Source organism: Sciurus vulgaris (assembly GCF_902686455.1).
Source record: "Sciurus vulgaris genome assembly, chromosome: 12".
Classification (NCBI taxonomy): domain Eukaryota; kingdom Metazoa; phylum Chordata; class Mammalia; order Rodentia; family Sciuridae; genus Sciurus; species Sciurus vulgaris.
The window spans coordinates 2679576-2704058 of NC_136473.1; the positions used below are offsets into that span (position 1 = coordinate 2679576).

The 24483-nt window shown below is 53.6% G+C and overlaps 1 long non-coding RNA gene across 1 annotated transcript; it reads right to left on the reverse strand.

Moving 5' to 3' along the window:
• Window positions 1-8444: 8444 nt before the first annotated feature.
• LOC306641682 lies at window positions 8445-14772 on the reverse strand. The gene is made up of 2 exons (XR_013758244.1): window positions 14419-14772; window positions 8445-8702 (listed from the first exon to the last, which is right to left on the reverse strand). It is a non-coding gene; the product is annotated as an uncharacterized lncRNA (long non-coding RNA).
• Window positions 14773-24483: the final 9711 nt, after the last annotated feature.

The window sequence follows — 24483 nt, forward strand, 5'->3', positions numbered from 1 at the left end:
ACAGCAGCCCTGGGTCAACATTTAACTAGCGCAGCTTCCTGGAAAACTCAGAGCCAGGCACCGTCTGTTCTTTTTCCTGTGCTGGTAATTGAATCCATGGGTGCCTTGCCACCACGCTACATCCTCAGCCCTTTTTATTTTTTATTTTGAGACAGGGTCTCGCTAAGTTGCTCAGGCTGGCCTCAAACTTGAGATCCTCCTGTCTCAGCCTCCTGAGTGACTGGGATTACAGAACAGTCTTGAGTCTGTAATGGCATTTGAGAGAACTGTGGAAAGGGTAGGAAATTGGAAAGCAGAATCTAAGTATCATTTTCTTTTGTTTTTAAAAAACAAAGCTACTTGTTCTTATAGATCAAAAGAATAGGGGCTGGGGCTGTAGCTCAGTGGTAGAGAGCTTGCCTAGCATGTGTAAGGCCCTGGGTTCCATCCTCAGCACCACATAAAAATAAAATAAAATCAAGGTATTGTGTCCATCTACAACTAAAAATATTTTTAAAAATAAAGTAACAGTTGAACTAGGAAAACCAGTCAGTGTCTTCCAATTCTTTCATTTTTAAATTATCTTCATTTTATTAAGTACATCCATCACTTTCTTTTAAGTAAGGGCAAAATTACCCTAAGAAATCCATAGCGCAGATCTCCTACTTTCAACAAAACTAACATTGTGGTGACAACCTCCATGATTGCACTATTATCGTTCGTCACATGTTTATTTGCTACATCAATCTGATCTTACACCACCAGCCAGATCCTTGCAGGAGGGACTTGTGCTCAGCAGGTCCGTCTGCAAAGCTGTCTTGCAGCTGGACAGAGGGATTCTCACCTGGCTCTGCTCTCATGTCCTTTGAGTTCCTGTGCGGGACTGAGGAACTTGGCTATGGAGACTCAAGGGACTCTAGACCTAGACTCCCTTTGAGGTCAAAGTTGACTTTTGAAGGGGACTTTCTCCCAAATGTATGTGCAGAAATGAAGAGTCCACCGCTTGGGCTGTCTCTAAAGAATGCATCTCTGGTGATCATTGGGGGAAAAAAACACTGCCCCTCTCGGGCTGGCCTCCACCTTGGAGCTAGCAGCACGTGGCTAATTGCCAGCTCCTTAGCTATCTGCGTCAGGACGAGGACACCTTTGTGCCCGCGTCTGTCCTTCCCAAATCCTCTCGGCCCATTATCTTTTCTACCTGCTCAGCAGTCCCTCAAAGGAAGGGGATTCTTCCCCACTTTCCAGCAGGGGAAAGTTTGCCGAGCTGTCACAGCTGGATTCGAACCTGGATCTCCCAGCTCCTTTTCTTTCTTGTAGCCTATATGTCCTTCTCTTGATGCCTACCTACCCACACTTCCCTCCTTTAAGACCTAGGACGAAGCATAGATGTCCTTTCTCAGGGTGCACTCTGCAAGAAAGACTGTGCCTCAAAAACATTCATTCATTTCTCATCACTGAATTCTCTATTTCAGTCATTTTCTGCTGGGTGACGGAACAAAAATAAATAAGGCAAAATTCCTGACCCCACTAGCTCACTGTGGCTCATGAATTCCAAGATGACCCCCAGACCCCACGCCCTCTATAACCCCCTCCCCTTAATGGTGAGCAGGACCCTAATTTGCATCTAGCCAACAGAATATGGCAAAGGTGAAGGAGTTTTGCCCCTGTAATTAAGATCTCTAACTAGGTGACTATGTTAATCAGTGGCGGATTATCCTAGTGGGTCTAGTATAATCAGATGAGCCATTTAAAAGGAGATCTGGGGGTCAGATGCTCAGAGCAACAGGCTCTTTCTCTTCTTTGCTGGCCTTGAAGCAGTAAACCACCCACATGGGGTCTCCAGCATCGAGGGAGGGGATTCTGCTCTGTGAGCCTCAGAGAGGACCCTGAGCCTCAGGACAGACCCCAGCCCCAGCCCCGGCCCCATGACATGTCAGTTGAATCCTGTGCAATTCCTGAGCAGAGGACCCAGCCAACGCATGCCCAGCTTCCTAGACCCAGGGAGCTGGGAGATGATAAGTGTGCTGCTTTAACCTGCCAAATTGGTGGGCATTTGTTACACAGCACCTACGAGTTGCTACTCAGTATGGTTTAGCAAGTGTCTGTAAAATCAAAGATTTGTGTTTATATATATGAAGCTTCTTGGAGCATTTCATGAATAAAATGTAAATGTTCCTACCTGTAATCCCAGAACCTCAGGAGGCTGAGGCAGGAGGATGGCTAATTTGAGGCCAACCTCAGGAACTTAGGGAGACCCTCAACAACTTAGCAAGATCTTGTCTCAAAAAATAAAACTATGAAAAGGACTGGGGAGGTAGCTCAGTGGTAAAGCACCCCTGTTTTCCATCCCCAGTACCACCCCTAAAAAAGACGTGATGCTGAGGTCTGACACTCATAATCGTGCTGTGGTGATGGACCAGACTTGCAACAGAGGCGGCGGCTGGCCTTCCCCTCTTTCTCTCCATCTCTTACTCAGCGGCTCACCCACTGCTGATCGGGTCCTGTGCTACCATCATCAATCACTGTGGCAGCACCAGGTAACTATTCCAAGAAGGCATTCTTGGTTTCTCTCATAGCCAGAGCCGTCACCTTGGACAGGAAGAGGTGTGTGCACAGTGCAAATGGAAGGAGAAGCTTCCCAGAGCTCCCCACACGCCCTGTAAGCACAGAGGTCTTTAAGACAGAGCCTGAAAGAGTGTCTGGCACACAGTAGGAACACAGCAAGACCCCAGTGGGCACTTGGCAAGTGTCAAATATTAAAACGTGGCTTTAGCCATTAAAAGTGACCTTAGCCTTAAAACGTCAGGTGAACTGGTCAGTCTCTCAACTGCTTACCAGTGCTTCTGATCAGAAAGCTGCATTTTAGGGGTTCTTTCCAGTATTAGCCTTCTAAACAGAAGCCTGGAATTATCTTGTAGCTGTGGTGAGGACTGGATGTGGGGGGACAGGGGACAGCAGGGTGGGGCCCCACAGAAGCCCTGGCCAGGTGGGAGGCATGTCAGGCCTGCTCTAAAGGGGCCGGGGTGGGGCAGCTTCACAGGACCACCCCAGAAGACCCCGCCACTTTCTCCCTGTGTGAACTTGGCCAGGTCCCTTAACCCGCCAAGCCGTGGCTGGAGGATTCCGGCGTCTGCCTCCTGGGTCACTGTGAGGATTCCACAAGATAGTCTACGCGGCACGCAGGAGACGCAGGGGTGCTGTATTTGCGATTGCTGTCCAGGGGGCGCACCTGAGAGTCCAGGCAAGCACAGGTCGAGGGTCAGTGTCCGCGGAGTGCGTCAGGGCCTCTCACTCCAGAAAACCCCATGCTTGTCCTGGGGCTGCCCTGACGGCGGTGCCCACTGCTGCTCCCAGTGCTGAGTGCATGTCTTGGGTGCGAGTAGGGCTGTCTGGCCACTGCCCCTGCCCACCACGGGGCCGCCGGCATCCTTGCCCATCCTCCTTCCTCCTTTCCCCACAGTAGCCACCTTGGGCAGGCTCCATCCACCCCCCAGGCCCAACAGGGGCTAACTGTGCTCCCTCTGTTCTCTGCCTCCCGGGCAGCCACATCAGTGTGGCCCAGCCTGAGGCGGATGGCCCCCTGCCAACCGGGAATCCAGGTGTCCATCAAGCAGAGAAAGGAGAAAGGAAAGGGGAGAGCCTCCCAGTGGGTCTGAACCTAAAATCCATCCCCGTGGCCGCGGAGTGGAGCAGGACCGAAGGCGGGAGAGGAGTCTGTGCACATGGAGTCCCAGGAGCCCGGGGCCTCACGGGGGTGGAGGGGGTGGCAGAGCACCACCCCTGACTCCAGGCTTCCTCCAGCCCCACCACAAAGGTCCAGGAACACGAGGAAAGGAAGCTGAGAAAATGTGTCCTGTGATCCAAATTCCAGCCAAGAACAGGACAATGTGAGGCCAGCGGGAGCGAGGCCAAGCGCGCTTTCTTGGGGCTCCACTTTGGGTTTTTGTGCTTTTGTTTTTGCTTTGTTTTGTGTTTAATGTGTAAACCTGTTTAACTGCGTGGTGTGAACTCCACTTCTGGGAGATGTTTGCTGTGGGAGAGGAAATGTAATTAGCGTTGTGACCTCACCCCCATCCCTAGGTCAACATCGTCAAATGATGCATTAACAGGACAGCTGCCATGGATTCCTCCATGGCAGGGGGGCAGGTGGCCCATGTTAGCTCGGGGCTGTGTGGGAGGTGGCCTGTGCCCTCTGCAGAGGGCAGTATTGCTCCTGTCACCTGCCTTGAGGACCCCCAGGTCACCTCCTGCCTGTGGGTCAGCTGCTTTGACCTGTACCCAGGTCACGTTCACAGTGGTTGAAGTAGCCAGGCTTCTGCCACCAGGATGTGAAGCGTCACCAGAGCAACCAAGCCTGTAGCCGCTCTTCAGTGTGCAGAGAGCTGGCCGTGTGTTTGGCCTTCATGCCCTATTGTGAGGGTGGTGACCTTGCGCCTGCGTCAGAAGTGAGGACAGGAGGCTTCAGCATGTGACCCAGCACCCAACACCAAATCCCACGATCTTTCTCCCAACCCCAGGAGAAGGGTGGTGTGCACACACAGCTCTTCTCCCAACGGGGAGGGAAACGGCGCAGGAGCAGCGGCTTGATGGAATGGCACTCTTGAAGCCCTCGGGTCTTGGCCAGAACACCTGGGTTTTGATTTACTAAACACTGTCGTTATCTTTTGGAGGGAAGAAACTCTCCAGGAAAAACGCAGAGGGGGCAGCGGTGCAGAAGGCAGGGTCCAGCCAGGTCCCGCTGCACAGTGTCCCTTATTGTGCTGCTGTGATGGTCTCATACCAGCTGCAATCTGTGTCCTGTAAATAATGCCATCATTCCAGGGCTGGAGGAGAAGGGAGCAGGCCTGCTGGCCTTGAAGACCATCCTGGGCATCTGAACCACGAGGAACACAGCCTTGGTTTGGACTTGGAGAGCACTCGGGGCAGCCTTGCTGAGCCCTGGAGGAGGCGGCCTGGGCAGAGCCTCCTGGGGAAGGCCTGGCCACTGCTCTCCAGCTTGCTGTCCCTTTGGCCCAGTTGGCACACTTTCCCAGGCCCACCCTCGCCTTCAGAAAGCCCATATGGTGGAAGTCTGTGGGCCTGTGAGTGTACCACAAGGCTCCCCGGGGGCCCAGCTCTGACCCTGGGGAGGCATATTACTCACAGGTGACTTTCTAGCCTGAGCAAAGCCCCTCCCAGGCCCAGCTCCCGATGGCCAGGGAGGCCGTGTGCAGGCGGCTAAACCCTCTTGCAGCATTTATTGTTTTTCCTACATCAATATTAGGCTGTCTCCGTGATGCCAGACATCCTTCCTTCCTAGAATCTCCAGGAAGCACAGTGCCTCCCACACGTTAGATTTCATGTAATTCAAACCAAAGTTTGAGGCCACTTCGCCCAGTTCAGGAAAAGTTGTGAGCTTGGCAACCCCAGTGGAAAAAGACACACACACAAATATGGTAGTGGATTTGGGGGTGTTTTTCTCATTTGGGTTGTGTGTGTGTTTCATAAAGCACATAGGAGAATTAAGCTCAAAAGCAACTGCTTGCAGAGATAGAAACTCTTGTAATTCATGTTGTGCATAATGGATTTGGCAGGCCCAAGCACAGAAATTTCCAGAAGTGTTTGCGTGGCAGCAGTTCTTAGCCAATTCACATTTTTTAGCTGTCCTGGCCAGCTGCCCGGCCTGCAGAAAAAGTCTTGTATCTCCACAAGTTTGGCTAGCCTCACTGACGAGTTTCCAAACTGCACGGCAACGCTGGATGAGCTTATTTTCAAGTGCCAAAAAAACTCCTGCTACTTATATTGTTACTAAATACCAGATGTGCTTAATAAAGAGCAAGCAGAGCCAAACCTAGGGTAATCAAATAACCTATCATTAACATTTTCTAAAAACAAAAAATGCAATTGGAACACCAGATTACTGTTTTTCTTTGTTTGCTTTACGCCCTGTTACGGGAACCCCTGGGGTGACAGGAACAGGACTCTGAAGCCGCTGTTTACAATCACACCCGCACTTCTGAAGCGCGCGTGAGAAAGTCGAGGCCTGCACAGACTTCCTCTGGCTCCGCTCCTCACAAGGACCCCGTCCCCAAGGCCGGGGAGGACCAGCAGGCCGAGGCTACCACCAGGCTGCGGAGCACTGAAAGACTGAGCTACGCTGGGATCTGACCTTGAAGGAGAGAAAGGAGAGGGAGACAGGAGGGTAGCCTTGGGGACTTGGCAAATTAGAGAGTATGCAAGCGCTGGAAGCTGCAGCTTCTGCCGCTGGAGAAAAGCAGAGGTTCTGAAAGGCTCCAGAGGACAGCGTGAGGCTCGTCTGAGGCTGTGGCTGGGCTTCCACGGGCGACCTTGAAGAATGTCTTCACAGAAAAATCTCCGGTTCCATTCATCCATTCATCTCTCTCTCTTTGCTGTTCTTTTTTTTTTTTTTTTTTTTTTTTTTTCTGGAAATCCAACAAGAAATGAGATGTGTCTGGCCATTCTCTCCTGGTCCTCCATCCAGCACCACTCCTGCTATCTGGGACCCCCACTCTGTGCCCTAGGGATGGGTTTCCCCCAACCTGTGCCTCCCCTTCTCCAGTCCCTCCTCCCTAAGTCACACCTCCAAGGAGCTGAATGAGCACCCTTCTCACCCCAAGGTTGGCGGGTGGGGAGCAGGGCTGTTGAGGGCAGTCAGGAGAGACATGGGATATCACAAAAGGAACTCTTGCAACCAGAAATCATGGAGTCAATAACCATTCTGAACACAGTTGTAATCTGTTTCAAGACAACCGTGTCTGTAAAGGAACAGTGGGGTAGCCCTCTAGAGAGTTCCTTACTAAGAATGGATTCTAGTCCAACTGTGCCTGGCACGTCACGGGCCAAGCCAAACTCGGAGCAGGAAGATGTGCGGCGTTTCTCGGCTCTGAGAAGCCACCAGGGGAGAAGCCAGGCTCTGGTCTAATTAGCAATGCCAGGCTTCGAACACGAAGGCCGAGCGGATGTCAGCGGGGAGATGAGGGAGCTGAGGTCCACGCTCTTGTGAACTGCTCTCCTTACCACATCACGTGTGTTTTACACATCAGGCACAATCCTGCAAAGCAGGAGGTGCACCCATATGCCACACAGAATCATGCTTCCAATGTCCTAGGGATGCTTCTGACCTGACAGGGAAGAGGCCCAGAGGCAGCAGATGGCTTGGGACCCACCCGAGCCCCAGCCAGGCACGCCCTGGAGGTCACGCTCTGCATCCCACCGGACCTTACAGAGGAAAGGGCAGGTCCCAAGAAGGGTCACACAGGGCTGTTTTGTTCTCCGGCAGCAACGCAGACACGGCAGAGGGAACCACCCAAGTGGCGAGCCCTGCAGAGGGCGAGTGGAGGCTCGGCCTCGGAGCGAGCATGGAGGAGCCATCTCCTTGGAGCTGTTTGTGTTACATAACCCAAATAAACACAGCCGGCAGCCGCTCCGGGTCGGGAGAGAGGCAAAGGGCGTCTCCCCCAGCCGCCCGGGCAGCAATGGCCCCTTTTAAACGAGGACGATAGTGCTACTCAGGACACACCAGTACAATTCACAGGATATCCTGAACAGTTTCAACAGAGAAGTTGCTCAAATCAGGACCGGGAGGTCCTCTGTTTTCTCTGACTAAGGAAATAAGTCCTTATCAGAGCACCAGGAGGCAGGGACATTGACACTAGGCTGGCCACTCTCGTTCGCAAGGCAGGGCTAACGTGACGGCAGCAGCCCTTAGCACCGGAAGGCACAGGGCAGGCCCAGGGTGCAGAGGCTGCTCACCCAGCACCCAGCAGCAGCTGCTTTTCTGAGCCTCCAGCCCTTTCAGCCCAGGGCCACACAGGGGCCTGGCCTCTGGAAGCATCCCGGTTGATATGGAGTCTGGGAGAAGAACAAGACTCACGCCCTGTAGGAGGTGAGGGCAGGCCCCAGCCCGGAGCTGCAGGAGCCCACATCACGGCCTGCGAGACCGCTGCTTCCTTGGGACCCTGCGGCCTCTGGGGACAGCAGCCCCCTCCTATGCCCTGGACAAGAATAGCAACACAACCCTGAGCACGTGCGGATGGCACCTGCCGCCAAGAGTTGCCCCATGAGTAGGCTATGGGGGCATGCAGGGGACATTTTCTGTAAGAGGCTTGTATTTTAAGATGCCCCTTTCTTCAGTGCTGGCTGGCTGAGGTGGGGAGCAGGGCCATCTCTGCTGACGGCGCTGATGCTCATGTTCACAGCAGCTCCTTGCCCCCGAGAGCCTGCTGGGGCCAATGAGAAAGAGCAGACGGCTGTGTCCCGCACAGGTCATGTTTGAGGCCGTCCTGGATGAAGCCATGCGTGAGGGCCATCCTCCCCAGTGAGAGTCCTGGGTACCCAGGGAGCCAGGATGAGCCAGGATGTGGCTCAGGGTAACTCGCTTCTCGGGACTCAGGCCCTCTCACTCCAGGGGTGCATTCCTGACCACATTTCTCTCCGTTTTCTTATTTTCAAAACCAGCACAATACCTGCCCATCAGCTCTGGGCCTTAGGAGAAGTAGCTAAGAGGGTATTTAAAAATACTTGCAAATAAGGTTCAGGCTCAAGGGCAGAATGACCCCCTCCATCACACCAGCCCATCAAGTGCAGCCTGCGTGCTCCCCTCAGATGCTGTGCTGACAGACGGCCCTGGGTTGTGATGCTGGTCTGTAGGGAAGTCTCAGGCGCCTCGGGAGGAGTCTGCTTTGCAGGAACCACCAGCACCCTTACGTGTCCAAGCATATGTTCTGGGTGGAAAACAGCAGGTGGTGAGCTGTACTGCTGAGGAGTTGCCAGGATCCACCCGTGGGCACCCGGGGCTTGGCACCCCTTCCCTGGGGGCAACGTAAGTAAACAGATCACCATGGGGGGTCAAGTTCAAGTCTGCCTCACTGAAGCCCTGGGGACCTCCTTCTTGAAAAACAACTGGGACAGAGTGACAGCTGTTTAAAGATGCCCAAGAAAGGGTCCCAGGGGAACCTCCCCAGGGACCACTCTGCTTGCAGGAGCCTGTTGTGAGTGACAAGAAAGACAGCCTGCGGGAGTGAGGGAGCCTGGCCAGGTGAGTGCGCTAATTAGAGTGATCAGAAGCACCCACGGAAGGCGCTGGAAGGGAGGGCGGTGCCGATCACAGAGCAGCGACTCCTGGGCCCCACATTGCGGAGCCGCGCATCGCCCCAGGCCAACTTCTCCAGAGCCGCACCGTGGAAGTTCAGCTGGCAGTCTTCCCTCGCCTTCGCTCTCTTCTTCTGGAGTCTTCATAAACACAACATAGATCGGGCTTTCGGTTGCCACATAGATATTTGCACCCACTTTAAAGTCTGGTTAAAATGTGAGTCCTTGTTTCTTGTGGTGAATGGGATCTGAAGGGTGGGACCCAGTCTCCGCCTGGGAACGTACGAATAGCCTGCGTATGACAGCAGCCACGGCCTCTGGGGCAGGCTGGGGGATTCCTCTTGCAGACACCACCGGACTGAGACCTTGCACACCTGGCTTTAGCCTCCGACCCAGCCGCTTCCAGCCGTGCTCCTTGGGGCTCTTTGCTCCTTCCTGAGACTCCATGGCCTCCTCCTAAGTGGGAGTCCAGGAGGCCAGCCCGTCCTGAGGGTCAGGAGGGTGCCCTCCAATGGGACAACAGCAAAGGCAGGACCTGTGCAGAGGTGCCTCCCACCAGTGAGCATTAACGGTCACTGTCACGGGCAGGTGGGTGTCCTGGAGGCCCCGGTTCCACCCCCAGGAGCAGGGACTCAGACCTTCCAAGCCAGCCTGCCCTCCTTCTCCTGAGAGCTGGCAGCAGAGCCAGGAACTCGGACGGTTCATCCAGAGCGTTTGCTCTGGAGCTCTGTGCCCTCCGTGGCCCAGCCGTCGCCGGCCTTGCTTCCATTTCCCCCGGGCCTTCGTGGTTGGTTCCTGCTTGGGAGGAGCATTCCCTCTTTGGTCCCTTAGGATTCTGCTGGGGAACTGAAGACCCAGGAAGAGAGTGACTGGGGAGTAACATGGGTCCCAGGGAGAGGACAGCTCATTATATTCTTTTTAGAGGACTCTCCAGGCTGCAGCAGCCCAGGGCAAGTCCCAGGCCTGCAGCAAACCTGTCCTGGAGGGTCTGTCTCAACATGCTCTTGGAAAGTCTGGGTTTGCAACGTGAGCTCTGCACGCCCTTCCCTCCCTTCAGGGATTTGCAGATGCAGCTCTCCCTGGCTCTTCCGCCCCGTCTCTCTGGTGCTAACCCTGAGGCCGTCCGCTCTGGAACACTCGGTCTCTGTCAGAACAGGCCCCGCAGTCTCCCATCACAAAGGGCAGTGGGCTCAACGGCACTGGCTCCCCAGTTTGCTGCACTTGGGTTTCTCAGTGGCGCTATTTTTGGCAGAATTTTTTGGTCCCTTCTCTTTATCACAAGCCCATGGGGCAAAGGACAGCAGGATCGCAAGCTTGAATGGGCTTGCCTGACAGAACAGCTTCACCGTGGGTGCTGCCAGGGAGGAACTCTGGGAGGACGGCGATGTCACACCAACGCCTTGCAGTAACTTGCTTTTTGATTTACAGTGTCGCGTTCTAATCTCCCCAGCTGCATGTAGAAGGGAGTTGCCAGTGTGTGTGGTCAACTCTTTGTCATGGAAGCACCCAAAGGCCCCACTTAGCTCTGAAGCCTGACGCGGGAGCCCTGACCGACGCTGGAGGAGAAGCTCTCCCAGGCCCAGACGAGTGCGTTCATACACTGCCAGCTTTGCCTTTTCGACAGTTTCGCCATTCGTGCGTTTCCTGGAATATCCTTGTCCCCCAGGCCAGTTAAGAGAAGATGGGGTGGGTCTACCTAACCCCAGGTAGAGGTTCTGACCCTTGAATGGACCTAAGCACATGATCAGGTGAGGTCCCCTTCGAGGAGGGAGACGGAGGCTTGCAGGGGCTGGTGGGGGGCTGGGCCAGGTCAGCAGCAGGAAGCAGTTGCTTTGCCTGATTTATGAGTCCATGAGGAGGCCCTGGTCCATCCTTCACCACCTCTGTCCACACTGGCTCCTGCCACCACAGGTCTGGCACTTCCTCCTGCCCGCATGCCGCCATGTTCCGTTACTCCTGCTCCTTGCCTAGAACAGAAGTTCCCTGAGGTCAGGAGACCCAGCCCTGGCTCCCTGCTAGGGCTCAGTATTCCAGAGATTTACATGGCTCACAAGTTTCAGAGCCTCTGACAAGTTTGGCCAGGGCCAGGCAGGGTCTTTCTAGAAGAACCAACTCACACTCTGGTGGGGCGCAAGGCCTTCTGGCTCCCACCGTGTGCTGTGCACTCCAGCTGAGCAGAATCAAGTGCTCTCGGGCCTCAGTGCCTTTGTGTGTGCTGGTCCCTCTGCCTGACTGCGCTCTTGTTCTTCTACCTGTGAACTTATCCCCAACACTAGGTCGGCTTCCTTCCTGGACTGCCAGCGTGCCTCGCTCTGTGGATCCCGGCACTTCTGGAGCCTGACTGGGCAGGCTGGCTCTGCTCGGCGGGCAGGCCTGAGTCTCCGCTCGGGCTGTGAGTGCCCTGCCCTCATCTGTCCGTTCGTGGCCCCAGAGGACTGTTACATGGACCTGCTCCCACCTTTGGCAGATCACCAGCAAGGCAGCGCCTTCCCTGGTCTGGAGTGCGGGGACCCTGCTCCGGGGAGGCCAGGCCCAGGCCCTTCTGGCGAGCAGGCACGTCGTCCGAGGTGACGCTTGCCTCGGGAGCCTGAGCCTGCGTGGAACCTGTTCCACTTTGGGGGTTCCATGTTCCACCTCCAAATCTTCCCACAGATGTCTTCTTGGTGACCCCGGCCATCAAGAAGCCTCCAGAGACAGACTGAAGGGTGGGGTGTGCCACAGCGCAAAGGAGAGGCGACCCGAGGAGAGCGTGGCAGTTCACGGGTGAAGGCCACCAGCTCCCACCTGCCTCGCAGCCCCCACACCTGTGAGAGGCGCCTGCCTCGTTCCTGCCTGCTGAGTGGCCGCAGCTCCCTCATCCTCAAGCTGAAAAATGTAACCCATCAGCAGGTGTGACGCAGAGAGACCGCCCACCCGGCAGCAGCTCCTGGCGTCTGCAGCCCAGCCACGAGTTGAGTCTGGCTTCCCCGCCGGCACCCGGTGGGGCCCGGAGGACTCACCCTGCTGTTCCACTCCGGTTCCTGGTCTCTGCCGCCCTATCACGAGGATCAAGGGGACGAGGGAAGCCAATGTGTCGCGTGCTCTGCCCGCCTTCAGAGGCAGCTGTGGAGGCGCTGGGAGAGGGCTCCCGGTGGTCCTGCTGCCAGGAGCTGCTCCCCTGGGCTCAGCTGGACACCACCACACCTGCAATGTCTGTGCAGTGATGCCTTCCACGCGCCCCCTCCCCCAGCTCAGGGCCTGTTGGCAGCAGGCCTGACTCCCCCAGCGTGGTGATTAATTGTGGGTCAATTTGGCAGGACCAGGGTACCCAGATATATGCTGGAACATTATTCTGGAAGTTTCTGTGAGGATGTCTTTGGATGAGATTAACATTTAAATCAGTGGGCTAAGTGAAGCAGCTTGCCCTCTGTAGCATGGGTGGTTCTCGTCCAATCAGCTGAAGGCCCCACTAGAAGGAGGACAGACCTGCCCTTAGTAGGACATAATGCTGCCAGGGAACGCCTAGAGACAAGCTGCCAAGCCCTCCTCTGGGCTCCCGCCTGCTGGACTGTCCTGCAGATTTGGGTGATGCCCATCTGCGTGCTCATAGAATCCAAGTGCTCACGGCTCACGATCAGTTTTTCTCCCCTTCCCCTCTCCACACCCCACCTCCACACACACACACACACACACACACACACACACACACACACACGTGTATATATATGCATTGGTGTTTCAATGGAGAACCTTCTCTAATTTTCTCCGTACACAATTGCAGCCCTTACGCCTGGGCTATGCACCCCAACACACACATGAGCATTTTGTCCCTGTGGCAAACACCCGAGAAAATCAGCGTAAAGGGAGAAAGGTTTATGTGGGCTCACGCTTGCACAGGTTTCGGCCCCTGGTCGGCTGGCCCCATTGCAGAAGCCTCACGGAGGAAGGGTGTGTGGGAGCAAAGCTGCTCACTCATGGCAGTCGAGGCAAAGAGCAGGGAGGAAGGGGTCAGGGAAGAGTTGCCATTTCAGGGCACACCCGAGGCCTACTTCCCACAAGGCCCGCCTACAGTTTCTACTACCTCCCACTAATGCCATCAGATTATTAATCCATTAGTGGATTAAGCCACTGATGAGATCAGAACCCTTAAAATCCATTTGCTTCCCAAGCGCCCTGCCTCTGAACACGGCTGCACTGGGGACCAAGCCTGCAGTACATGAGCCTTTAGGAGACATTCCAGACCCAAACCCTGACAACTGCCATCATTACAACCGATCCTAGACCCATAGAGAGCCGGGCAAGCAAGCTCTCAGTGGGGTGTGCTATCTTTCAGAGGAGCGCTGACTCCTCCAGGGCCCGGCCCTCCCAGCCTCCCAGTGGGGATCTTATCTCAGAGGGAGGTCTCACTTGTGTTACCTGGGGGACAGGAGCTAGGTACTTCTCCTAATGACAAAAAATCACACAATCACACAGTTACAGAGCTTGAGAATTTAAGAGACTGGGAGGGATCTAGAAGGTCATGGTACAACACCATCATTTTGAGAAAGAAATAGGTAGCCTATTAAAGTAAAGACTTCCACTCATCTGTAGTTCCTCTCATGAATCCCTAAATGAAGGCTAACTAGAAGACTGGATGGGAGAACAGCTTTTACCTACAACCAGCATTCATTTTTGCCAGACAGCTCACTGATGCATTAATTAATGCACCCTCCCATCTATCTCCCTCCCAACTATCCACCCACCCATCCATCCATCCATCTATCCAACCATTCATCCACCCAATCATCCATCCATCCATCCACCCATCTATCCATCTACTCATCCACCCATCCACTCATCCATCCACCCATCCACCCATTCACCCATACATCCACCCATCCATCCACCTACTCATCCATCCATTCATCCATCCATCTATCCATCCACCCATCCACCCACCCATCCACCCATCCATCCTTCCACCAATTGACCCATCCACCCATCCATCTACCCATCCATCCATCCACCCATCCACCCATCCATCCATCCACCCATCCACCCATCCATCCAACCACCCATCCATCCATCCACCCATCCATCCATCCTTCCACCAATTCACCCATCCACCAATCCATCCATCTACTCATTCATCCATTCATCCACCCACCCACCCAACCCATCCACCCATTCACCCATCCATCTACCCATTCACCCATCCACCCATCCACCTATCCTTCCACCCATCCATCCAACCACTCATCCATCCACCCATCCATCCACCCATCCATCCATCTACTCTTCCATCCATCCATCCATCCATCCATCCATCCATCCATCCATCCATCCATCCATCTGTCTGTCTGTTCATCCCTCCATACATCTGCTCCTTACCCCATGAGAAGAGGAGGCATCTACAGGAAGCACAGAGCTGATTTGTCCTCATGCTTCCCTCCTCCTCTTTGCTCTTTCTGCCATCCAGGATGAGATGAACGTTCTGGCAGAATTCAGTTGCACGTGTGAGTGTGGGAGCAAGGCCAGCTGCTGTCCTCAAGGGTCCTGGTAGTGATTTTGAAACTCTCCAAGTCACCAAGGATCCCCCATGCCAGAGCGGCTTAGCCTGGACACAGCATGTGTTAGAAGGCAGCTTCTGAGCATAAGCCCTTCCCTTGTTTTCAAATCTCTTCAAGGTCAGAACAGGTCACTGGGAAGGCCAGGACAAACGAATGTAAATAAACCACATTGGAACTGCTGCTTCCTGTTTCCGGGGCCTGCAGGGGTCACCGAGTTAAATGTTACAGCTGATGGTGAGAGGGACTGGGCCAGCCCATGACCAATAATGACGATGGCTTTTACAGGAGCTGAGATAAGGGTAATTAAATCTTGTGCTTCCGGCTGTATACGCTGATCTCCACGGGGGGCAAGAATTAATTTAATTCCACACACACAACCCCACCCGGTCCCTCCAACAGTTTTGCATAATGGACTAAGAGCCTGACGGGAAGCAGGGAGAGCAGAGAGATGTGCTGGAGCACCAGGTATTAAGCACCACGCATATCAGGAGCTTGAACTTGATGGGCTGCAGGGCTGATCTGGCGTGGCAGATCCAGAGCTGCTTACGGCTTCTCGCTGTACTCGGTTTATTACACACAATCTGTACAGGGGCTGTTTTCACACTTAATGGCAACCCTGAATCACTATCTATTTCCCATCTTCCCCTGCAAAACAGCAACCCAGAGCGAGTGCCGTGCCATAAATACAGAGCCCCATAAAGCCACCGCCGTATAGATTTGCCTTTTTGTGCGTGTGTCTGATTCACGAGCGCTTTGGCAGCCTTCCAGCTGGAGGAGAGGGGAAACGGTGGAGTATCCCGACAGCCTCATTCTGATCTGTGATACCCAGCAACTCATTTCCACTTCACAGGCTCTGCTGAGCTGTGCCTCAGAAAGACAAGTCCCAGACGTGGCAGGCTGGAGGAGGTGGAGGGAGAGGGGCTGGCGGGGAGGAAGGAGGCTGCAGGAGAGAGAGGGAGGGAAGATGAAAGCAGAAAAGGGCCGCATTTATTAAGCTGTTTTTCTTTTGGTGAAAAGAGGCATTTATCTGTGATTTCATATATCATGTGAGAGGTGGCTTCCTGCCAATTTCTAAGAATCCAAACAACCCACTGACATCATATGCTAAATATAGCTCAGCCTTCACTGGAGGTGCATAAATAAAGCCACTGGAAAGGACTAGGTTCTCTACAGCTACATGTTTATTATGGTCAGGCCGTCAGGCTTGTGTAACCAAAAGAATGACGTCCAGTTCCAAGGAGGAATGGGGCCTGAGCGTCTTCAAACAATTCCAGCAGATGACAGATGAGGTCCACTCCTATTGCCTCCCCAGGTCACAGCTGGGCCTGTCCAGAGCAGGGACAGTGGGGTGGGTGACCCTGCTATTGTGGGTCTGCAGAGCCCTGATTAGTGCGGTGTCTGCAGTAAGGAATGCACAGAATAAAGACAGATGTTCAGGCTCTCAGACATGGTCAGGTGCTTTTCAGAGACTGGGTGGGGGAGAAGGGCAAGGTCTGGGGCAAAGATGGCCCAGGCTCTCCTTGTCTATTCTGCAGGCTTTTTTTTGTTGGACGGCAGGTGGAGAGCTAGGCCCTGCTGTCCTTGGGCCCTGGTGCCTTAGATTCTGCCCCTAGAGCTTTTGTGTTAGAATGTTGCCTAGAACCGGTGCCTGTCACTGTGTCAGAGGTCACCTGGAAGATTAAGATTCCTGATGAGACCCTGCCACCCCTCAGCCCTGCAGAGGCTGGCATTGAGGGAGGAAGGAGCTGTCTGTCTCCGAGGAGCCCCTGCAGGAAGGGGCAGCGTGCGAGAAGAAAAGGACAAGAAGATTAGTGCAGGAAGATAAGGGGACTATCCACACAGCTACTGGAAGGTGCTGGAACCCTGCAAACATCTGCACAGTTTCTCTTCACAGTTGGGGACACAATAGAGGTGGTTACTATGGAAACCAGAGGAAAGCAGTGCAGAGGAAAGAGAGGGCTGGATGGAGAGAGGGAAGAGGGGAAGGCTCCACACTTCTAAATCATCAAAGAGGAATACTCCAGCACTCTCCACCTCCAACGGAGAGAGTAAGTAGGAAAATGGGAGGGTGCCACCATCCCTGGAGGGGTCGGGGACAGTCAGACACTAAGATCCCTTCCCCTGCTAGCCTGTGGTAGATATCATCAGCTGGAAGAGAACTTTCAGGTCGCTCGGGGTGGTGGGCTCTGCTCGGCTTGCTCATGACCTTGGAGGCAGCCTTGGAGAGGGCAGGTCATTCTCCTGTGCCATGGTGTCACTGCCTGCCCTCCTCACAGGGATGACAAAGCACCTTGCTCCAGAAAGAAAAGGTTGCACTGCTCCAGGCCGATGCATAGCAGTGTCAAGAGCTCTGTGTGTAGCAGCGCCCTGAGCGACCACAGAGGGGCAGAGGGGTCCCAGGGAGGCGGAGCCAAGGGCACACGCACCCCTGTTAGCTGTGCTCCACTTCGATGCAGCCTTAACGAGAAAGCAGCTTCTCTGGCTGCAGAGCTGCAGAGTCACTGGCTTTTATTCAGACTCACGCACAAAGCCCTGTGGCCCGTCTGTTGGACAGAAATACGGCGCCAGCCACCTCCTGAGTTTAGAAGGCCCTGGTGGCCACGTTCAAAAGGTGAAAGAAACAGGCAAAGTAAATTTAAATAAAATGTATCTGAACAAATAGATCTAAAATATGATCACTTCACTAAAATCTATATAGAAACTATCCATTCAGATATTGTATGACTTTTCACAGTACATCTTTGAACGCTGGTGTTTTCTGTTTGTAATGTAGCTCAATGAGCCATTTTTCATAAACTCAATAGGTATGTGTGGCTCCTGTGTTAGACAGCTCAGCTCTAGAACTTTCCACCATAGCTATGAGTAATACTAAAGAAGTAAGTAAGAACAGCGGACCGCGGATAGCTCAGTGGTACGGTGTGTGTGTAGCATGCTCGAGGCCCTGGGTTCCGTCTCCAACACCGCAAAGGAAATAATAGAAAATGGGTCTCCAGCTCGGTTATCGGCTGCAACACCCCCACCTGGATCACTGCAGGAACAATGGCAGCACGTGACCAACCTCCTCAGGCAGGTGGTCAGTCTTGAAGGCTCCCCTTTCCTGCTGAGCTTCGGCTCTGTAATCGGGACGAAGGAGAACTTCCTTCTAACCGCACAGTCCAGGGCGGAGGATCAGACAACCAGCTGGTGCCACGTTTCCCTCTCTGGCTGCCACTTCCTGAGCTTCTGAACTCCAGAGTTTTCCTTGACTGGAGTGGGAATACTTTTAGGCAGGTCACCAATCATTCACAGGATTAAATGAAGCACAGCCAACACCAGGTCCAGCACAGAGTAGGTCTGGCACACCGTCCCTCCGCCCAGCTCTGGTTTCCAGCCTCACCTCGCGTGCCTGATCTTCTGGAGGCTTCTGTGAGAAAGAAACCAAGGCTCTGCCTTTCTTCAGGAGGCGAGAGAGCTGGGAGACCCCAGAGACTAGGACTCGGCTGGCTTAGCACAGACTCACTCAAGCCTGAGAGCAGGATACGTTCGCAATGTGGAAAGATGCTAAGACACAGCCATTCAGAGAAAGTCCTTCCTTGGATGGCCCTAGGCTACACAGTAAGATAGTTAGAAAAGATAGCTAAAATATTTTGTCCTTTATCTCTTAGAGCTGCCTTGACCAATACAGTAGTCACCAGCATATGTGGCTATTTAAATTTACCTTAGTTAAAGTTTTTAAATTCAGTTTCTGAATCGCACTGGCCACATTCCTAGAGCTCGCTGGTCACACATGGCCAGTGGCTACTGACTGCACAGTACAGATACAGAAAATTCCTGCATCCCAGTGGTTCTACTCCGCTGGGCCATTCCGGACCCCGAGTCATCCGTTCAACATGCAGCCGGTAAGGAACGCAGAGGCAGGAGGCCTGCAAGAGCCAGTGGGTGCAGACCCAGTCTGGAGGGGCTTCACCCCTACTCCTCCTGCTAACAGAATGACAGCTTGAGAAAGATTCCTAACCACAGTTTCTTCCATCTGCAAAGTGGGGTGCGACAGGAGGACCTAGTCCCCTGGGACCTAAATAAGGGAACGCACATCAGTAGCTCAGAGCAGTTCCTGGCAGGTCGTAACTATCTAATAAATGTTAGACAGCATTATTACTTGTGCCACATTGACTGTGTTCAGCTGTAAGAGAGGGAGAGGGTCACACTGAGAGGCAAAGGTGCCCTCCATCCACCCAGAAGCTTCCAAGGAGAGGCAATCCCTTGAGCTGCAAGCATAGGGAGGGTAAGGAGGCTTCCCTGCATTGTGAGCACTCAGGAGGAATTCACTGTGTACAAAGCACAGCTGGAAGTACAAAGATGACCAGAGGGTCGCTTCCATCTAACAGTCGCACAGCTAGAGAGGGAGGGAGGCTATGCTGCCCTGAGCCAGGGCCATGAAAGATTCCTAAGAGCTCTTGGCGAGCCTGGAGAAGGAACCTGGCCAGCCAGGAGACCCAGAAGGATGCCCACAGGGTGAGCCCTGTGCAGACCTGCCCGTGAGCAGACACAGCAGGAAGAGGAAGAAGCAGCTCCCAGCTCCTGCGGCTCACGGCCTGATAGGAAACCGGAGGCCAAGAGAAATGTTCCCCTCGAGACCCGTTACAGAACAATCAGAGACTTGCCCATTGTTGTTCTGGTCATAGTTGGTTCTTACACAAGGTTGAAATTCGACCTTGGCTCATCTAAAGGCCCAGGAGTTGGGAAGAGCCTGTTGGTCTGGTGCAGAGAGACTGCTATGCCAGCCACAGTCCCTGAGGGCCACTTCCACGTGCACATCAGGCCACACCAGCGTCTCTGGAAAGGAAAACCCAGAGGAGCATGTTCTTGGTGGTGGGAAGGTGGGAGGACGCACAGCCCCGGCTTAGCACTGCGTCTCCAGGCCTGCCGACATTCAGAGGAAGCAGGGCTGCCTGCACGCCCAGCGGCTCCTGTGTGAGTGTCCAGGGCCTGCACCTTCCAAAGCCCTGGAGAGTCTGTAACCGAATCCCAAACAGATGGAGACGGAGCTCCAGGCCCCTGTTTATGCCCAAGGACAGAAACACTGGATTTCTCCTTGGGACTTCTGGTTTCTTCCCTGCCCTTCCACATCCTTCCAGTTGCAGCCAAGGGAGGAAGAGGCCTTTCCCAGACAGACTCCTTTGTCTTCCACTTGCTGCACCCCTTCACCTCTGCCGCCTGGCCCCCTTCTACCTGGAGCCTCAGAGGTCAGAGGCACCCTGGGGTGACCAACTGTCCAGGTTTTATCACAGAAAGTCCCTACATCCTGGGAAAGGCCCTCAGTCCTGGGCCGACTGGGTCTGCTGCTCACCTGGCCCTGGTCCAGCTTCCCTCCCAGGCGAGGGTCTGCCTAAGCAGCTGCCACAAAAGAACTCACCTTCCTCGCCATCAAAGAGCTCTGAGTGTTTACGTGGGCCTAGAATGGACACTGACCAGTGCCTCCACTTCCTGACCAGGGACAAGAGCTGGCCAGGAGGCACAGAGATGCCTGATTCTCCAGAGGGCCTGGGTTCTCCCATCAGTCCCGGTGGTAAAGGGGTGGGAAGCGAGATGGTGAAGGAGAAGTGGAACATGGTGTCCTGATTCCGAATGTGGGGTGGGGGTAATGCTCATCAAGCAGCTGACTGGGACCCAGGCAGGGTGAGCCTGAATTGTGGTGATCACCAATTTCCCTGGTTATCATGCTACCAGCTACCACTGGACGAGGGTAGAAGGCACACAGCCAGCTCTCACAGCACTGCAAACCGTGTGCTTGTGTCAAGCATGTACCCAGCTGTGCTGTGGCCAGGCCCACAGGGGCGCCTCAGGTGGAGGCCAGTGCTATGTGCCAAGGTGAGCTAGAGGGTCTGGGCTGCCCTTGAGCGTGGCTCAGCAGTACCAGGACCTCACCTCCTCTCTGTAATCATAAGTACATTAAGGGAGATTTCCCCAGAAACAGGGATTGGAAGTGACAGGGATCAGGGGTGAGGTCTGCTTGCCAGAGGGGCAGGACGTATTTCACAGCAAGCTGAGGCTGAACGGGATCCATGTTTTCCTGCACAGATTGAAGGGTACTTACGAAAACAAAGTAGAAAGGGGAAGCAGTTACTTTTCTTTGTCAAGAGAAGACAATATTTATGTGGGTATGACTTAGAATCAATTATTTAGTGCCCCTTCTGGACAAGGCATAACTTGTAGTCAACTGCAAAGAGTGTTGCTCATTTCACTTAATGATAAATCAAGTGATATTTGGCCAAGTTGATGAAGATAGTAAGTCAGACTTAAATGGCCTGGCATTTGATGTTGCTGAAGCTACAAATCTTATTAAGAAGCTTTTTACATTTAAAATATGCAAAATGCAAACAAAATTTAGTAGAGAAAGTAAAATTAAATATTTAATGACATAATTAAGTCTTATTAATGGTATGTTCTTTATTTTGCAGATTAAATATTCACAACGATTATCATCTCTTTCATCTTTATTACTTAAGCAATGTGTTTTTCATAATTATTCGTTAGGTATTTTCATTAACATTTGATGAATATTAACAGTTAAAATAATAAACAGTTTTTATTTCTGCTGTAATGACTTTATGGTGATAACAATATATAACCAAGTGTTTATAATATGCTATACTTGTTAATATTTAGACCACCGATTTTGTTGCCACGGAGTGGAAACATGGATCTTTATGTGTGACAGATGATGACCCTCAGATTTTTCCATTATTCTTTATTTATTTAATCTACTATTCTAATATAGCTTCATCATGGGAGAAATACGAATTGCAAACTACAACTGAAACCAATAAGCAGCGTTTTGAGCTTAACCCCACCCCTGTGTTTATAGCGGCTTTCCTGGGTCCCAGCTGCCCTGATTAATTTCCCATTTTCACCTCGTGGTTTTGGTCCATAGGAATTGGCCCTCTCGGGTCAATGACACGTGATGGCTCCATGACACGTGTTGCTTAGGCTGACAGCCACACAAGTAGTTTCCTTCGGGGACATGGGATCAGGGTTTTCCATCCTGGACAAAGTGAAGCAAATGCACATGAGTCTTCTGAGTTTCTGGTCAGGCAGTGACTAGAGAGTAAATGCGGAGGGGTCCAAGTGCATGCGTCAAGGATGTACGGTGACCATTTCTCTCTGCATCAAGTGTGGCCCTCTACCACACCTGGAAAGCTTGCCACTTCACAGAGCAGGCCAGGAGTCCTGCCTAGGCCACCCCACCGCAGGCTGCTGGCCCCTGCTGAGGCTTTTTCTGAAGTCTTAAGTGATGACCAGCTGGAAGCTGAGGGTGATGTATTCCAGACTCATGGTCAGGCGCAGTCACCCTCCAGAGCAGCCTCTGGATCCTGCTCAGCATTCGGAGATGCTGCGGGGGCGGGCGCAGGCCTCAGAGTCCAGACAGCCTGCTCTTCAGAGCAGGGTGCCCTTGTCTTCCCAGGGAACTGCTTTTTCCCTCCTGCAGAAGCTATTTGCATGTTTAAAGCCACAGCCTGGTGGAAGGAGCAGGGCAGGAGAGCAGGGCAGGAGGGATCCTGACCATCGGCGACCCACGGGTGGCTCAGCAGTCACCACTGGAGGAGCCATATTACCAGGGCTCCGTTCAAGAGCAGCTACGTGTTACCGAGGGCCTACACGTCCAGCCCGGTCCAGCACACTTCTGATTCTTACCAAAGCCCTGCTGAGCCGGTGGAACTTCCCACTGGCAAGGGGCACGACTGAGATTCTGGGTGAGTCCTTCTGGCTCAAAGTCCTGTGTGCCTCTCACCACAGCTGAACACCACCTCTCCCGCTGCTTATTTTCTATGCATTTTCATGGGACCCAGGCTCCAGATAAATCTTATATTTAAAAAAATCCAAAGACGCACACAGGCCCAGGAGAGCAGAAGAGGTCCCGCCCCATTCTAGAAGTCAGTGTTCCAAACGGGTGCCGCAGGGAGACACCACCCATGTCCCCTGGCCCCTGCTGTCCTTGTGAGCCACTTAGTCGCCCCAGGACTTGGATACGCTGTGTTCACTCTCAAATTTTTCTGAGTGGGTATTAGTCTAAACCATGCTGTCCTTGAGTCCTTGTGAGAGGGGCCAGCCTTAGGGGTCTCTGGGTTCCCCAGGCCACTACAAACAGCTAGCCTGCAAGAGCTCACACTCAGATTTTGTGTGCTTAAACCACTTGTGCTAAAAAACCTACCAGGTCTGGCCAGTTCCAGGAACAGCATCTGCCCTCATGCTATCAAGAGTCAGGCTGCATGTGGGTGATGCCATCCAGAGCAAGAAAACACAGGGTGGCGGTCACTCTGCACCACACCTCTGAAAGGCTTGGGTGCAGGGATGGTGGGGACGTGCACCTGCTATGCAGCCCGGGGCCTCTGTCCCCTTCAAGGAAAACACCCGAGAACTCCTCACACCCTGAGGTGAGCTGGCCTGCTTGCCGTTGGCACTGCAGATCCCAGGTGGCGATGACCACACACAGTGACGTCTGCACAGGGTGACGTCAGGCTGCCCCGAGTGCCCAGCTGTGCTGTCTCTCCTTGTCAGGCCTGCAATGTGACCACAGTTTATTACCTATCCAGCCCCAGCAGCATCTTCGACTCTGCACACAAGATTGATAGAACCTCCCTGTCACCAGCCTCGCTTCGTTGGCAGCTCTCCAGACCTCCTCCTCCCTCCACCTTCCAACCACCCAGGGCTGGGAGGAGGCTTCCCTGCTGCAGCCACTGCTGCAGACCCTTTGGAAGAAGCCATATCCAGGCGAGGAGGGGGCTGGATACCCAACCGGCCTCTGTGCTCAGGAGCAGCGGCCCCCTGAATCGTCTCTGCCAGGGAAGCCGTGGACAGCAGCGGGGGCCTTTCTGGAATCGTCTCCCACCCCACCTGCCCTGGCTCACTGCATCTTCAGAGAAGAGAGGCATGGAGCTCAGGGGAGGCCCAGGATGCACATTTGGTGGGAGGAGAGAAGCCCAGATGCAAAAGAAAATGATACTATCTTGTGGGGGGAAAAACCCAGCCTGCAGTGTGGAATGGGGTGACCTGAAACTGGAACAGTTTCCATTCTGTGCCCACAGGCAAGTCACTACAGCTTTGTGGAGGACTCCATCTCATTACTGATCCTGTAGAACGACGGTGGTTTCAAACGGGTAGGACACTTTGTAAAGGTGAAAGGCACTGAGGCAGAGGGACAGGGTCCCAGTCAAAGGGTCACTGCTCTGTCACCAGCTAAGGTGCGTCCTTAGGCTCTATTCCCTGAAAAGGCTCACGCCTGTCACGTGAAGGCCATGCTCACCTCGAGCAACCCAGGGAGCATCTTCTTCACTGGTTCACCTGGAAGCTCTGAGCTGCAGAGGAAGGGGAAGTGCCGTGAGCGTGTGCGGCCTATGTGCCAGGCAGCTTGCTGCCTGCTGACCGTGAACCCGCGGCTCTGGCTTGCCCTGGACCCGGGAAGCTCACGCATGGCTCAGCAGGGCAAAGCAGTGGGTTTTCCAATTGCAACTAATATGTCTTCCAAATCTCCAGCACGAACTGGGCATGATTCAATTCAATCCCAACACTGACTACCCAGCATTAGTCCAGACCCCAGAGGTCACAGGCTCCGTCCAACCAGACTGCCCTCGCTCAGACACCAGCCACGGCAGGATTCCCAGGGGCTGTTGACTGAATGTCTGTGTCCCCCAAAGTCCCTATGTGGGTACCCACTCCCCACTGCAGGGGTACCCAGAAGCAGGGCCTTGGGATGACTCTGTCTTGAGGAGCTCTCGTAAGTGGAACAGTGCCTTTGTAACAGAGGCCAGAGGGAGTTGTTCACCCCGTTAGCTTTGATGAACACATAGAAGGTGCATCTATGAGGAAGGGGCCCTCCAGACATGGCTCCTCAGACTTTCAGGCCTCTGCA